The following is a 13,965-nucleotide window of genomic DNA, read 5'->3' as shown; positions in this document are numbered from 1 at the left end:
ATGTAATCATAATATTGTTGAAAACGAAACGGTATCACATTTCACCAGTCCATTTCACATTTTCTTTCCTATCTTATGGTAGTTCATTTTCAAGAATAATTAAATAAATAAAGAATAAAATAATTAGAACAAAATAATTTTATCTATGCCTGTCACCTGGTTCAATTGTGATAAAATACTTAAGTATAGTCTTAAATACTTTAAATAATATTTGACAGTATATTTTTTAAAGAAACACACAATATGTACTTGCATAGCACAACTGAAAATACTATTGAGCACACAGTTTAACTAAAATATTCATTAGAATCAACATTTTTTTTTTGAATTACTTATAATCTTCTTTAAAATATTAAACTGACCCCAATACTCTTATTATAACTGTGAAAACAAGAAAAAAAAAAATTCCAAAATATTCAGTTTTTGTTTTCTTTGAAATTTGAATATTGAATCAAGTACTTAAAATTTTTAATAATTAAATTAAAAATATTGATTTTATGAAATTGGACTTGGAACTAAACAACTAAATTGTAAATATAAAAATAAATTGAATTCTAAAATTTCAGTAAATCCATTTTAATTGCAATATTCTAGTAAGTAGTACAAAGTAAATAAAAAATATTTTCGAAATTAATTACTTTAATTGTTTCGAAATTCGAAATAAAAAATAACTTATAAATTTCCAATAAAATTCAAGTGGTCTTGAATTTTTTATTAAAGTAAAAAAAAAAAAATTTTAAAGGTACAATTAAGTAACATAAAATTTAAATTTGGGAAATGAAAAGTAATAAAACGTAAGTAAATAAAGTATGGGGTGATTTTTTAAGTGTTTATTGTGTTTAATTTCAAAGAAAACCACAGGAAAATTGCAAATTTCTATATGTAGTTTTTCTTTAAATCAATTGCTGCCATTCATAGAAGCAACCAACAGGTTCTATATCTATTTATTCTTCAAAGCTTTAATCGATGCCGAACAGGTTCAAGTATGAGCTTAAAAAGATTCAAACCGAAAAAATATTTATAAACTTTCTTGATTTGATTAATTAAAATATTTCAATAACTTGAAAGCACTGCTCGGGCGCCAATTATTCCCAATATGAAGAACTAAATTGAGTTGATTTTGAATTCATGATTGAAAAACGAAGCAGCAAAAATATCACCCTTTATATTAAATATAAAATTTTTAATAACTTAAGTAAGTATATGGTCGTAGAATATGTGAATATACGAGTATATGTGTGTGAGTAAGTAAATAAATAAATAAATGAAATTATTGAAATATTTCTCACTTATTTTATTTATCTAGGGCAAATATTTTTGGTCGGAATAAGTATACCAATAACAATTAACTTTATTCTCGTACCACATTTTATTTTCTTGCTTTTATAATATTGAAGATTTTATTTTCGTAACCATCTATACTTATGTTTTAATATTGGATTTTTTTTTTTTGGTTATGAAATGGAAGATGTCATAAATTTGAGGAAGTGATCATAATACCCAAAAGAAATTTTATTCAATAAAAATTTTAATTACAAAAAGTTGAATTATATTTACTCAAGGAAGGCGTAAAAATATTCTACATATATGTAAAATTGTAAAGTAATTTACTCTTACATGAAATAAAAATGTTACATAAGTATAAGTATTACATGAAGTATAAAAAGTAGCAATCAATGAAGTAGCAATTTTGAACTATAATGCGATTTATACTAATGCATTAATTTCATTAATAAATCTGCAAAGCACAATTTCGAAACTTTACCTCAGCAAATTGGAACAGGAACCAGTAAATTTTATTGCAGAAATCAACATATTAAAGAAGAAAGTATTATAAGTAATTATCTATTTCGGAGAAATTCCTTAAGAACTACGAAACAGTGCTTATGTACTTATGTGTACAAGAATCCTATTCTACAACAATTCCAATTGATTTTTATCAATATTAATTTTTAATATATTTGGAAAACTTTTTGCAATAAAATAGCGATAATTAAGAATGTTTTTAGAACTAATCAAAATAGATAAACACTAGATAAAAATAGATACTCGTAGACTTATAAAAAGTTTACATAAAGCTTAACTAAAAAGTTTTGTGATTGTAGATTTCTACAACGGGGGCAACAGGGAATCACAATGGATTGTCACCTAACATCAATTAACAATAAGATTATTAAATTTATCCGATAAATTTCACAAGAATATATTATAGAAAACATTACATATTGTAAGAAATTTAGAATACTCAAATAAGAAATTTAGTATTTCATAAGTACACTGTAAAAAAATTGCCGTGCAAAATTACTACAATAATTGTAAAGACCTTTCTACCTTCACTACAAAATGAGGTTTCTAAACGTATTAAAATTAAGTAGTATATAAATTAGTATTTATATACTTCATGTATAAAAGTAAAGTAATCTCCAAATAATTTATTTTAATGTAATGCTTAGTGATTTTACAATTGTATTAATAAATATTATTCTGTTCTTCTCCATCAGATCATTAGTTTTATCAATATTTTTCCCCGATTTTATCAAATTTCGATATTCAAAATTACGAATATTTTGCAACAGTGCAAGCAAATAAATACTCGTAATTAATTACTTAGATAATAACAATTAAGTATAAATACTACACTCATATAGAAAATGATCACGTCAACAAATATATTAAAGCTCTACCACAATATTTTTTAATTATTTAATAAGTAAACAAAATTCTATTGCATAATATTTTGTTCAATTGGGATTTTAAGAGCAAATAATAATTTTATATACTTATTTGTTTAATTCATTCATATTTAATTAATCTTCTTTTGTTAATTTTAATTATTCATTTAAATTTTCAATTTATTTAACAATATTATTAATTTTTAAACAATTGAAATAAATTTTCATTAATTTCGAATAATTTTTCAAATATAGATGAATAAAATATAAGTACAGTGATCCATTAATTTATAAGTAACTAAAATTTGTTTAATTGCTTAGTATGAATGAGAAAGCGCCACTTAGGTTTTTATCAAATATTATTCAGTTAGTACTCAGAATTAAAATATGTATGTCTAATGTCTGCAATTTGAATAAAAATGTTTCCGCAGCCCAACTTCAAATAGACGGGCTTAAGTAATAATATTTCTTAGAAATAGTTCCAACTTTATCAAATTAAAAAAAAATTGTGATTTTATTTAAAAGCTTTATTAAATTCTGAAAATAATACTGAAAATATGAAAATTTACTCTCACATTGTAACAAAAATCAAAGCCTTTTAAAAATTCTTTTCTAAGTTTATACGGTAAATTCTCTCGTATGTTAATGTAATTCAAAAATTATGTTGTGGTTATTTTTATTGTGTCATTCTATTTTACTTAACTTGGTAACTTTTTAAAATGAAAGTCGTAATTTTTATGCTCTCCGTGTGTAAATTGCAGTTAATTGTTAAAAACTAATCCTTCTTGGGCCTTATTTTGAGAAGGATTTAACCGGCTATTGTTTGACCCTCCTGACGTTTCAACCGTTATTTTTGTCAAAAAATCAATAAATTGACAAAATTACTGCCTCAACTAGTATCTAATTAAGACTCTAATGATAAATATAAAAAATAAATAGCGATTATATTACGCCGAGCTACTCAAGGTATCACTGTTAATCCGCAATAATAATTTTTCAACAATAATAAAACTAAATCAATTAATTAAATAATAAAATACAAAAAGAACAAAAGTTCAAAAGGTTTTTTTAATTATTAACCAATTTTTATCTTCGATTACTCAATTCAGAATCAATTTATATAAAAATCTTAAACTTAGCAAACTTAACAATGAAATTATTTCATTCAAGTTATTCTTGAAACTTTACTTATTTTATTACACTTAAGTAAGTAAGTGTAAGTACTTCAATTGGAAAATAATCAAGTGAATATTTTTTTTTTGTTACTTAACAAATAAATTAGTGTGTCCGCATTCCATCAATAAAGGAAAGTTCAAAAAAAAGGCAAAGAGAAAAATTTTTTTAAAAAATTCCTTTGCATTTTTTTTTCTTTTTTTTCCAATTATGAATTGGTTTTATATTTTATAATTTTTATTTTTTTTTTTTAAAGCAGTCAAAAAATTTTTTTTTTAATTGAAATAAAAAATTCACTCTCAAACTATCACTCTGTGTTAAATAAGTAAAGTAAGTATTAAAAATGGAATTTCAATCAAAACCAATTTAAAAGTGTAAAACGGTAATAGAAAAAAAAAATATTTTTTTCCAATTTTCTTATTAGGGAAAACAATAAAGGCCCTAAAAAAGTATTCGAAATTAAATTGAAAAAAAAAAATTATTAAGTAATAAAAAAAAAATCTCATATTATGTGATCAGCACATAACCGGCCGCAATGTTTATTGTACTTATAGTGAAAATGTTACAGAAGATTTAGAAAATGCCTTTTAAACTCTTGTCTTCAATTTTAAGGACACTAATAAGCCTTTAGTTAACGAACCTAGAAAAATATAAATTTGGTTCTTAGTACGAGTTTCGGTTTGTACCATTCGAATTTCCTGAACAGTTCGCCATTTTGTTTTGGTAAGAAACAGAATTCAAATATTAAATTTGAAGAAAATTTGTTGATTATTTCTCATGAAGTATATGCGATATGTAAAATCGACTCGAAAAAAGGCAAGTTCCCGAGGCCTGATAAGTATGCCTCAAAAGTTGATCAATCCGTGACATAGCCAAGATAAACTCATATATGAAATTTTATTAAAATCGATTCAGCCGAACTTAACACTTTATCGACCGGTATCCTATTTATCGGCTTTTCGATTCCTTACGCTCATCGAACGGTAGCCTATTCATCGGCTTTTCGATTGCCAGCGCTTATTGACCGGTAACCTATTAATCGGCTTTTGGTTATCGACGGCATTTGTCAGTGGGTTTCTCTTTTTATAACTTCGCAGCGTCAACGTCGTTATTTATTTGATATTAAAAAATTTAATTACTGTTACCTTGAATTAAACGGGCGACTTAGGCGGTACATACTGAGTGGCAGCCTCAACCACAACCGGTCGATAAAGTGTTAAGATACACGCGTTCACACGCAGTCCGATATACTTTCTGACCAATAGACAAATAAAGACATACCGACACTGCTGTAAAAATAAGTAGGTTATTTATGTTTCCATATCTTAAAAAGTGCATTCCCACCGATAACTCGACTTTCGAAATTTGGTATTATCACATAACTTCTCTTATTGAATGCAATACGGTTGGTAAAAAGTTATGAGCAACTGCTAAAGAAATTCTTTTTAAAATAAGTAATTGAATGAAAGAGGCGAAGAAAACCAAAAACAAAAAAAAATTAAATTCTTAGGCATATTTGAAATAGAAATTGGTTTTTTTTTTCTTCTTCTGCTTCTTCATTTTTTTTTTCACTTTGAAGACATTATTGGAATTTAAATTAATTATTTATTTTTTAAATTTGATTCTTATTTTGAATATTTTAATACTTATGGACTAAGTATGTGTAAGAAACCACTTATAATTCATTTAATTTCAATTTTAATTGGAATTTTTCTCAAATGTATTAAAATATTAAAAAATTTTTTTCAATTTTGGTTGTTTTAATAACTTTATTCATTTTTTAAATTTCTCATTCAGTTTATTATTATTTTTGTAAGAGAAATGAAGATATTCTAATTTTTGTTTTAACTTTAAAAATTGTGATTTTGAATACAATTCAAACCCTCATAAGAAATTTTACCTAAAAATATTAGGGAATGAAAATTGAAGGGTTTTTGAAGGGTAATCAAAAATGGAATCATTTAACATTAAATAAGCACTTGTATTTCTAAGTAAGCGCAGGTTGAATTCGCTTTTGCAATTCTGATTGTGTGAGATCTTATTAGTTTAAACTGCACTGCAATAGGACTACCAAAGCAGCGCTGCCAACAAAAACTCTGATGTATTCTCAATAATCTCGCTACTCCCTCAATAATGAGTTCTCTACTAATTTAGGTTATGAATATAAAAGCAGAAAAATTTGTGCTATCTATTTAATAGAGCATCTTTTTGCAGTTCTACCAACAAAATATGAATGCCTTTTAAATAAAAAAAAATTAAGTTTTCAAAACTAATTAGTTATGAGCAAAAAAAAGATTGTATACTAGTTTGCAAAAGCACTTATTTGTTAAAATTCACGATAAATATTGTATTTACTGATTCCTAAATTCTTATACTTAATTATTTAGTTCTATAAACTCGATTTAATTCTAAAATTGCATGAAAATTTAACATAGAATTTGCTAGTTTAAACACAGATTTTTTAGGTCTATCACTTATTTAGCTACTCAGTTAAAAAGCATGAGAAATGAAAACTATGTATTCGCAAGTAAAGTAGATATTTAATAAATAAATATTAAAATTTAGGAAATTAAAATTAAAATTTATTATAAAAAGCTAATTTTTTTTTGAAAATTGCTTGTTCATACTGATTTTCAACTCCTAATGTTTTTGTTATGAATTATTTTGACATAAAAAACAAATGCTTTTAAATTTAATTCGCCAACAATTTTAATTATTGCCGCTGAATACAACCTCGTATATTTAAGTATTAGTTCCACTGCCAATATTGGGGGCAGTTACCTTATAGGTAAATAATATACTTTGCACCATATTTTATATGCGATAAATGAAGGGATTGAAATTCCAAAAAATTTTGTTTAATTATTATTTGTTAGTGTCTCTTAATTAAGTATCTAAAATACAAAGTAAGAATAATTATTAATAAATTAACTCAATAAATCTCAATATTAAAATTTTATTAACTAAAATAAATATGCCTAATTTTATTCATATATGTGCATATTTACTTATAGAACAGAACAAATACTTACATAATGAAAATTTCAACAAAAAAACACAAAATTAGAGAAAAGAAAACATTATTATTCTTACTAAATACAACAAAGGTGTCAACGAATATACTTAAACCGAAAATAAGCTTAATACTTAAAACCAAAAAATATTTTCGGATTACTTATACAATACCAAAATAATAAAAAAAATAACAAAGAAATATAAAGGTTTTTTTTCAAATTTCATTTTATCTTAAAGCTTCATAGGAACACACCTATTAAATATCATCCAACATCAATTTATTATCATTATTATCTTAAATCCTAATATAACAATAATACTGAAATGTAAATAAGTAAATAAAGTATTTCTCTAATTTCATCCTAATATTAAACCTATATTCATATATAGCCTTATTTATGTACCTTATGAATGGAATAAAATTATTCTTACAATTTCATTTAATACTAATTTGTATTTGAATATAACAATATATTTCTTTATATGTATAACAGTTACAAACATAAATAATTTATTCTTATTGTTATATTTGTATATAAACCAGTATAAAAATAAGGTTGTATATAACTTAGAACCCAATGTCTACCTTTAAATTCTAATAATGAAAAAAAAAAACAATAATAATCTTCTCGTTATACAATACATACTTACTTAATATATATGTACATCTACGGTATGTACTGTATAAAAATTTATTATAACGCATTCAACCTGCACAATGGCATATATACGATATGTACATATTTACATTCCTATATATATATCTAAATTTTATCCTTAAACAAGTTATCACAAATCAAATAAGAATATTTTTTTTTACTCTTATTACCCTCGTCTACATTAACTCTACATAAACCCAAAGCTAAAAAACATAAAAAAAAGAAATAATAATATTGGCACACGACGGTTACTCTAGCTTACCTAGCCTCTCTCTCTCCTTTTATTCCAATCACCTTATTCCTTTTGTTCCCCCCCAAGAGAAAAATAAATATGAAAATGAAAAACAGAAAATAAACAAATAAGTATGGTATAGTAGAACTAATAAAAACATTAAAATTACCTATAAGTAGAAAAACAAGAAGAAGAACCAAGAAAAGAAGAAAAACAAAAAAAAACAAAATTTATATGAATTTTCTTAACGCCCTTCCGGCCCTTGTTTTTCTTTTGTTTTGATTTTTTCCTCTTTCACTTTAATGTTTGCAATTTTTTTCTTCTTTAACTAGACATTTAGAAAAATTTTCCTTTAAGCAAAATTTCAGCAATTCCAAAAAACAAAAAAATATGAGTAAAGAATAACAAAAGTTGAAAATATCGTCAAAATATTTTTTTTTACGATTACGTTTTTACGAATACAAATGAGTACAAACATACTTAAATTACTACGCATATAAGCACTGTACTCAAAAAAACCAAACCCAAAAAATTTCTTTTTCTAAAAGAATTGAAAACAAGGCATAAGTAACAAATCAAAAACAACAAAAAAAAATACAGAACAGAAAAATAAGAAGAAAGGAAGAACTTTTGGTCACATCACAGACAAAAGGTGGAGAGAGAATACCTTTTGAAAATCCTCAAAAACATTGCAAAATACCAAGAGTGCCCGAAAACAAAAATTTTTAACTTTTATGAATAGAAAAAGAAAACAAAAAGATGAAAAATCAAAATAAGAATTTCATACTTTTATAAAATATTCATTCTTTTCTCTCTCTTTTTTTTGACTCTTAATTCATAGAGATTGTCAGCCAAAAAATTTATCTTGTTTTCTCTTTTTCACTTTTTTTACACAATTATTTCATAGATTTTTACCTATATAGTAGCTTTGGGGATGATATGGGTATTAACCTGTTTTAAAGTAAATAGATTTTTTAAAATTTTCAAAAACAGAGTGAATGGTAAAACTGTCTAGCATAATAGAAGCAAATTTATTATATACACTTACCAGCCCATTTACTCTGCATGAATTGCGATATTTGTACGATTAGACATGTGTCCACCACATATTAAGTATTTCAAAAATCGGAATGAATTATCCAGCAAATATGAGAGTCAGCCATGACTCATGAGAGACTCTTTGAGAACAATATTTATAAGTAACTGTAAAGCTCAATTATATTAGCAAATTTATTTTAAAAATAAAAGAATTGAATTATATTCACTTTGTTGAGAGATGAAATTACTTACAGTGTAATCGGAAAACTCGCATTCACAACCAAATTGCAAATGACATTAATACTTGTGCATACATACTTTGTCTTATAGTATGAAAAAATGTCATTATGCTCAATATAGCACAATTTACTCTCTTTATTATTGTAATTAATTTGACTATTCTGTCACACAATAAAAAATCGTATTCAACTTCTTTGACATTCCAATTTAAAAAAATTTCTCACTTTTCGGGAGATGTGTATAATATCTCTAAAACTTCAATCATAAATGCGATATGTGCTCGTATTTTAAGGTCATGTAGTGTCTCAATTGCAAAAAAAAAACCCTACACTTAAATTGTACTTAATATTCATCACATCCCTTGCAGCCAAAATTTTCATATTATAATCATCTTCACCGTCATCATCATCATCATCATAGTCTCTTACTTTTCTCCCCATACCATACATGAGCTCTTTTTCTGTTATACAAAAATATATGAGAAATAAAGAGGAAAAAGAAAACTTAATCGCAATGAATAAAAAAAAATTATGATAATACAAGAATTTAACAATAATTTTGGAACAATAATTCTCATTAGCATTGCAACTTATTTTTAGTAGAATTAGAATATAAAAAAAAAAATATATTCCTGTTTCGACAAAAAAACGAAAAAAAAAACAGAAACAGGAGAGAAAAAAAAATCCACTTGCTTCCAAACAAAATTTTTAAATTCTTTTAAATTTTTGTCCTTAAAGTCAAAGCAGGAACTCATTCTTATGACTTTATGAATTGTTATAATTTGAAGGAACGTTTTTTACCCTTCATTTCGTGCCCACCTCGTTCAACAAAAATTTTATATATTCTCTTTTGTCTATTTGAGTTTATATAAGAAGAAAGAACTGTATGAAATATAATGTAAAGGTCACAGCATGCAGACATCAGAAATGGTTGTAAACATCGGAAATTTCCTTTAACTTTAACCTCATGCGCGCTTTCAATCCTCCTTCTTTATTCCTTTGCTTTTATATTTCAATCCCAACATTTCTTTCTATCAATTCTTTAATATACAATGAATATATTTGAAATAAAATCCTTTAAATTTGTATGCAATTTATAAAAATTATTCTAGAGTTTTTTTTTTGCTTTTAGGTACTAAAGTATGTGATTTTCATTTTTTTGGCTGGCATACTTAAAAAATAAAATTAGCAATAATAAAATTGGAAAAAAAATAAGAATAAATTTTATAGAAAATCATAATGTAAGGCTGTCTTTTCTTCTTCTTCTTCTTAGTTTCACTTCTTATTTTTGAATCAAAATCTTTTAAGAACAAAAATTGTAAAAATGTGTAGGAGGCGATGTTGTATTGTACTGTGTGTTGTACATATAAGAGAATAAACTTCTAATAGAGCGAATTTATCGTTTGATGAACCTAAAATAAAAAAAATAAAAAAACGGCAACATTAAAAACAAGAAGAAGACATGAACATTGAACAAAATATTAAAAAAAATAACCCAAGTAGAATAACAGAAGAAAAGAATACAAGACACATTCATCTTTTTTTCATTCTTCATTTCATTTCACTCTTCACCCTCTTCTTCCTGTTTTTATTTTCTTTCTACTCTTATTTTAACACAAAAATTCCTATCGTCTACTTAAGTGTCATCAACATTTAATGCTTCTGGCTGCATGCCTTGAATATACGTACTTATATACAAAACGATAAAATATGGCAAAAGTTATCCAAAATGAAAAACTAAACAAAGTTTGAGTTGGCTGGACTGATTGACTTTTTGCTGATTTCATTACTTGATTTTTTTTTTATTATTTTGATTATTATGATTTTTACAATTTTTTTTATGTTTGTACGAGTATTTTGTTGTTTTGAATCGTTTTTCGTCTTAAACATTCTCGATTAGATTGATTATTTGAAAAAAAAAAATATCTAAGGTTATTATTATATCAAATAAGTATTGTAGTTATGAGTATCTGCACACAGATGTATATTTCGGTGGCAACTGGACAAAACCTCTAGAATCAATTTACTACAGAATATCAACCAATTGCAATATTTGATTTTAAACAATTCCAAGAAGTTGAGTCCAAACTGCTGTTATCCTATGATTTCGAAAATCTGGTTATCTTTAAAAAATTGGTAACAAACTTGATTAAATTTGAGAAAAGTTGATTGAACTAAAAAATTAATAACACTAAGGGAAATAATTAAATTCTTGAGAAAATATTTCAAACTCTAGAAACAACTCTACAAGCTCTTCAAACTTTACAATCAACCCAAAAAATTCTTCAAATTCTACAAACAACCCAAAAAAACTTTTTAAATTCTACAATCAACCCAAAAAAGCCTTCAAACTTTACAATCAACCCAAAAAACTCTTCAAATTCTACAAACAACCCAAAAAACTCTTCAAATTCTACCATCAACCCAAAAAAACTCTTCAAATTCTACCATCAACCCATAAAAACTCTTCAAATTCTACCATCAACCCAAAAAACCTCTTCAAATTCTACCATCAACCCAAAAAAACTCTTCAAATTCTACAAACAACCCAAAAAACTCCTCAAATTCTACAAACAACTCAAAAAAATTCTTCAAATTCTACCATCAACCCAAAAAAACTATTCAAATTCTGCAAACAACCCAGAAAAACTCTTCAATTTTAAAAAGAAATTACTTTAAATCTTGATTTCCTCCAAGCTACCTAATTTTACTTTGACGATATATAGACTTATTGTCACAAATTTAAAAATTATTATAAATAATATTATTTGGCATTTATTTTATTGCTTTTTATTTTGACTGCATTATTATCTACTAACTTTTTTGTCTAGTTTATGGTTGACTAACAAGCGGGCAGGCGGCAAGAACACTTTAAATCAAATAATTGGCTGAGATAAGCTGAATATTTTCTATTTCATTTGTTTTTGGATCAAGTAAAAGCTATAGAATTATGTGTGTGTTTGTGCTCATGTAATAAAGGATATACATACATACATGTACGTACGTATTTCTGCAAGTATGTAGACAATGTATAGACATAAACAAAATATGTACATGAATATTAGAATTTTATGTAGGAAGAAAAATACAATAAGCATAAAAACTCCATTTTCATTGTCATGACAACTTTTATCCCAAAAAGAAAAATGAAAAAAAAAAAAAAAGGAATAAAATGAAAAATTCAAATTATAAAAAAAAAAATATTGAAAAGAAAATAAATAAGGCGAATAGAAAAATGAAGGAAAAATTTGTATGAAAATAGAAAAAAGAAAAATGAAAAATCGATAAAAAACCGAATGAAGGGATTTTTGTTTTTGTTGTTGTTATTATTGTTTTTTTTTTCCTTATTGCTTTTGCTTTGGCGTTTACTTTCTTGTTTTTGTTTTTTCTTATATTTTTCTACGTTAGTTTGATAACTTCAATATTTGCACATTTTCCTTGTGTTTTTTCTCTCACCAGTTTCTGAATTAAATATTTTGTTAATAAATATCGTTGTGTTTTTAAGGAAAGTTGGTGTCCTACACTCAATTTCTAAATGTCTTGAAGTAAATTAAGATCTTGATTAAATTTAACATTTTGACTACAACTTCCTTATAATTTTTTAAATTATTTCTTTATATTTCTTGCAACGGGCTTGAACTTTCTAATGAATTCATAGAATTTTGTTACAAAATTCATCAATTTTCTTTCAAGTTGCCTTGATTTTTCTAACAAATGCCTTGATTTTTCTAACAAATGTCATGAATTCTCTAAAAAATGCTATGAGCTATTAATTTTTTTTTGCAAATCCCACGATTTTCAAACAAATTTCCAATTTAACTAAAATGAAAAATTTTTGTAGAATTCTTTAAGATTGCAACTTTTAAATTTCACAACTTATAAAATTTACATAATATGTTTATATACTAAATTAAAAATCGCCTCAAATGTAACTTCTGCCCAGACAGGAAACTCATTTAAAGATTCTGTACATTTAACATTATCATTAATTAGAAATGATCATAGTTGAGGTTACATGTAAGTAAGTAAAATATATTAATATTAAATGGAGACAAAATTCACTTACCTCATTAGTGCATTAATAATTCCACACTTAGCCAAAAAAAAATATTTTGATTTCACGAAATTTCTTTTGTGTCGTAATTTCTTAATTAATCTTTAAACTTTTTTTTATTTTAAGATTTTGCTTTTTTAAATCACCAAAATATAGAATTAAAATTAAAATTGAATTTATTATTTTGTTATTAATAATTGCAATTAATACAAGTAAATTTATTATTAAACAGGTATAGGTGTAAGCATAGGTACCTGTTTGCTTCGGGGGGGTGTTTGGTTCTTATTTATTTTTCTTATCCTATTAGATTTTCATACACATTAAATTTACTTTCGGATGTTTTAATGCAAGTGGTACTAAAATTATAAAAAAATTGAAATTAATTCAATTCCCAATTTTGCAACTAATTTGTTTTTTTTTTTAATTTAAAAGACCGAAAATCTCCTTGTACAATAAATTCTTCCTCAAAATTTTGTAATTAAAATTCTTACAGGAAAATATTGTTGACATTCAAGAGTTTTTTATTCAAATGAAAACTAAATTTAATTTTTTTATTTTATTGAAAATTATTTTTCAATAAAAAAGAGAATTTTGTAAATTTCTTGAAATTTTTAAAACTTAATTTTTTCCTGTTTTATTTTTTTTTTGAAAAAAAAAAAAATCTTTTGACGTGGTACAAAAATGACAATAAACTTTTTTGCCTGTTTTTTTATTTTTGTTGTTTTTTCTGATTTTTTCACTCCTTTTTTGTTTTTTTTTTTATTGACTAAATTTTTTTTAAGCACTTTCAGCCATAGAATTTTTTGATATTTAATCCATCAATAACACAATGTCTTATTTGAATCTTATTGAAATTATAAGAAAATATCAGCAGGCAGAAAAG

General features: G+C 24.8%; 1 protein-coding gene across 1 annotated transcript in view; it reads right to left on the bottom strand.

Annotated features, from left to right (window-relative positions):
* LOC129606104 (serine/threonine-protein kinase GA29083) overlaps window positions 1-13,613 on the bottom strand; it is a 133,762-nt gene extending 120,149 nt beyond the window's left edge. Inside the window, exon 1 of the mRNA XM_055516209.1 lies at window positions 13,095-13,613. The gene's annotated coding sequence lies outside the window, so the exon portion shown is untranslated. The remainder of the gene's footprint in view (window positions 1-13,094) is intronic.
* Between the last annotated feature and the right edge of the window lie 352 nt (window positions 13,614-13,965).

This window comes from Condylostylus longicornis, unplaced genomic scaffold (assembly GCF_029603195.1).
Source record: "Condylostylus longicornis isolate FDR11 unplaced genomic scaffold, ASM2960319v2 ptg000017l, whole genome shotgun sequence".
Taxonomy (NCBI): Eukaryota; Metazoa; Arthropoda; class Insecta; order Diptera; family Dolichopodidae; genus Condylostylus; species Condylostylus longicornis.
Note: the sequence above shows the minus strand (reverse complement) of the source record. Positions and strands in the feature narration are given on the sequence as shown.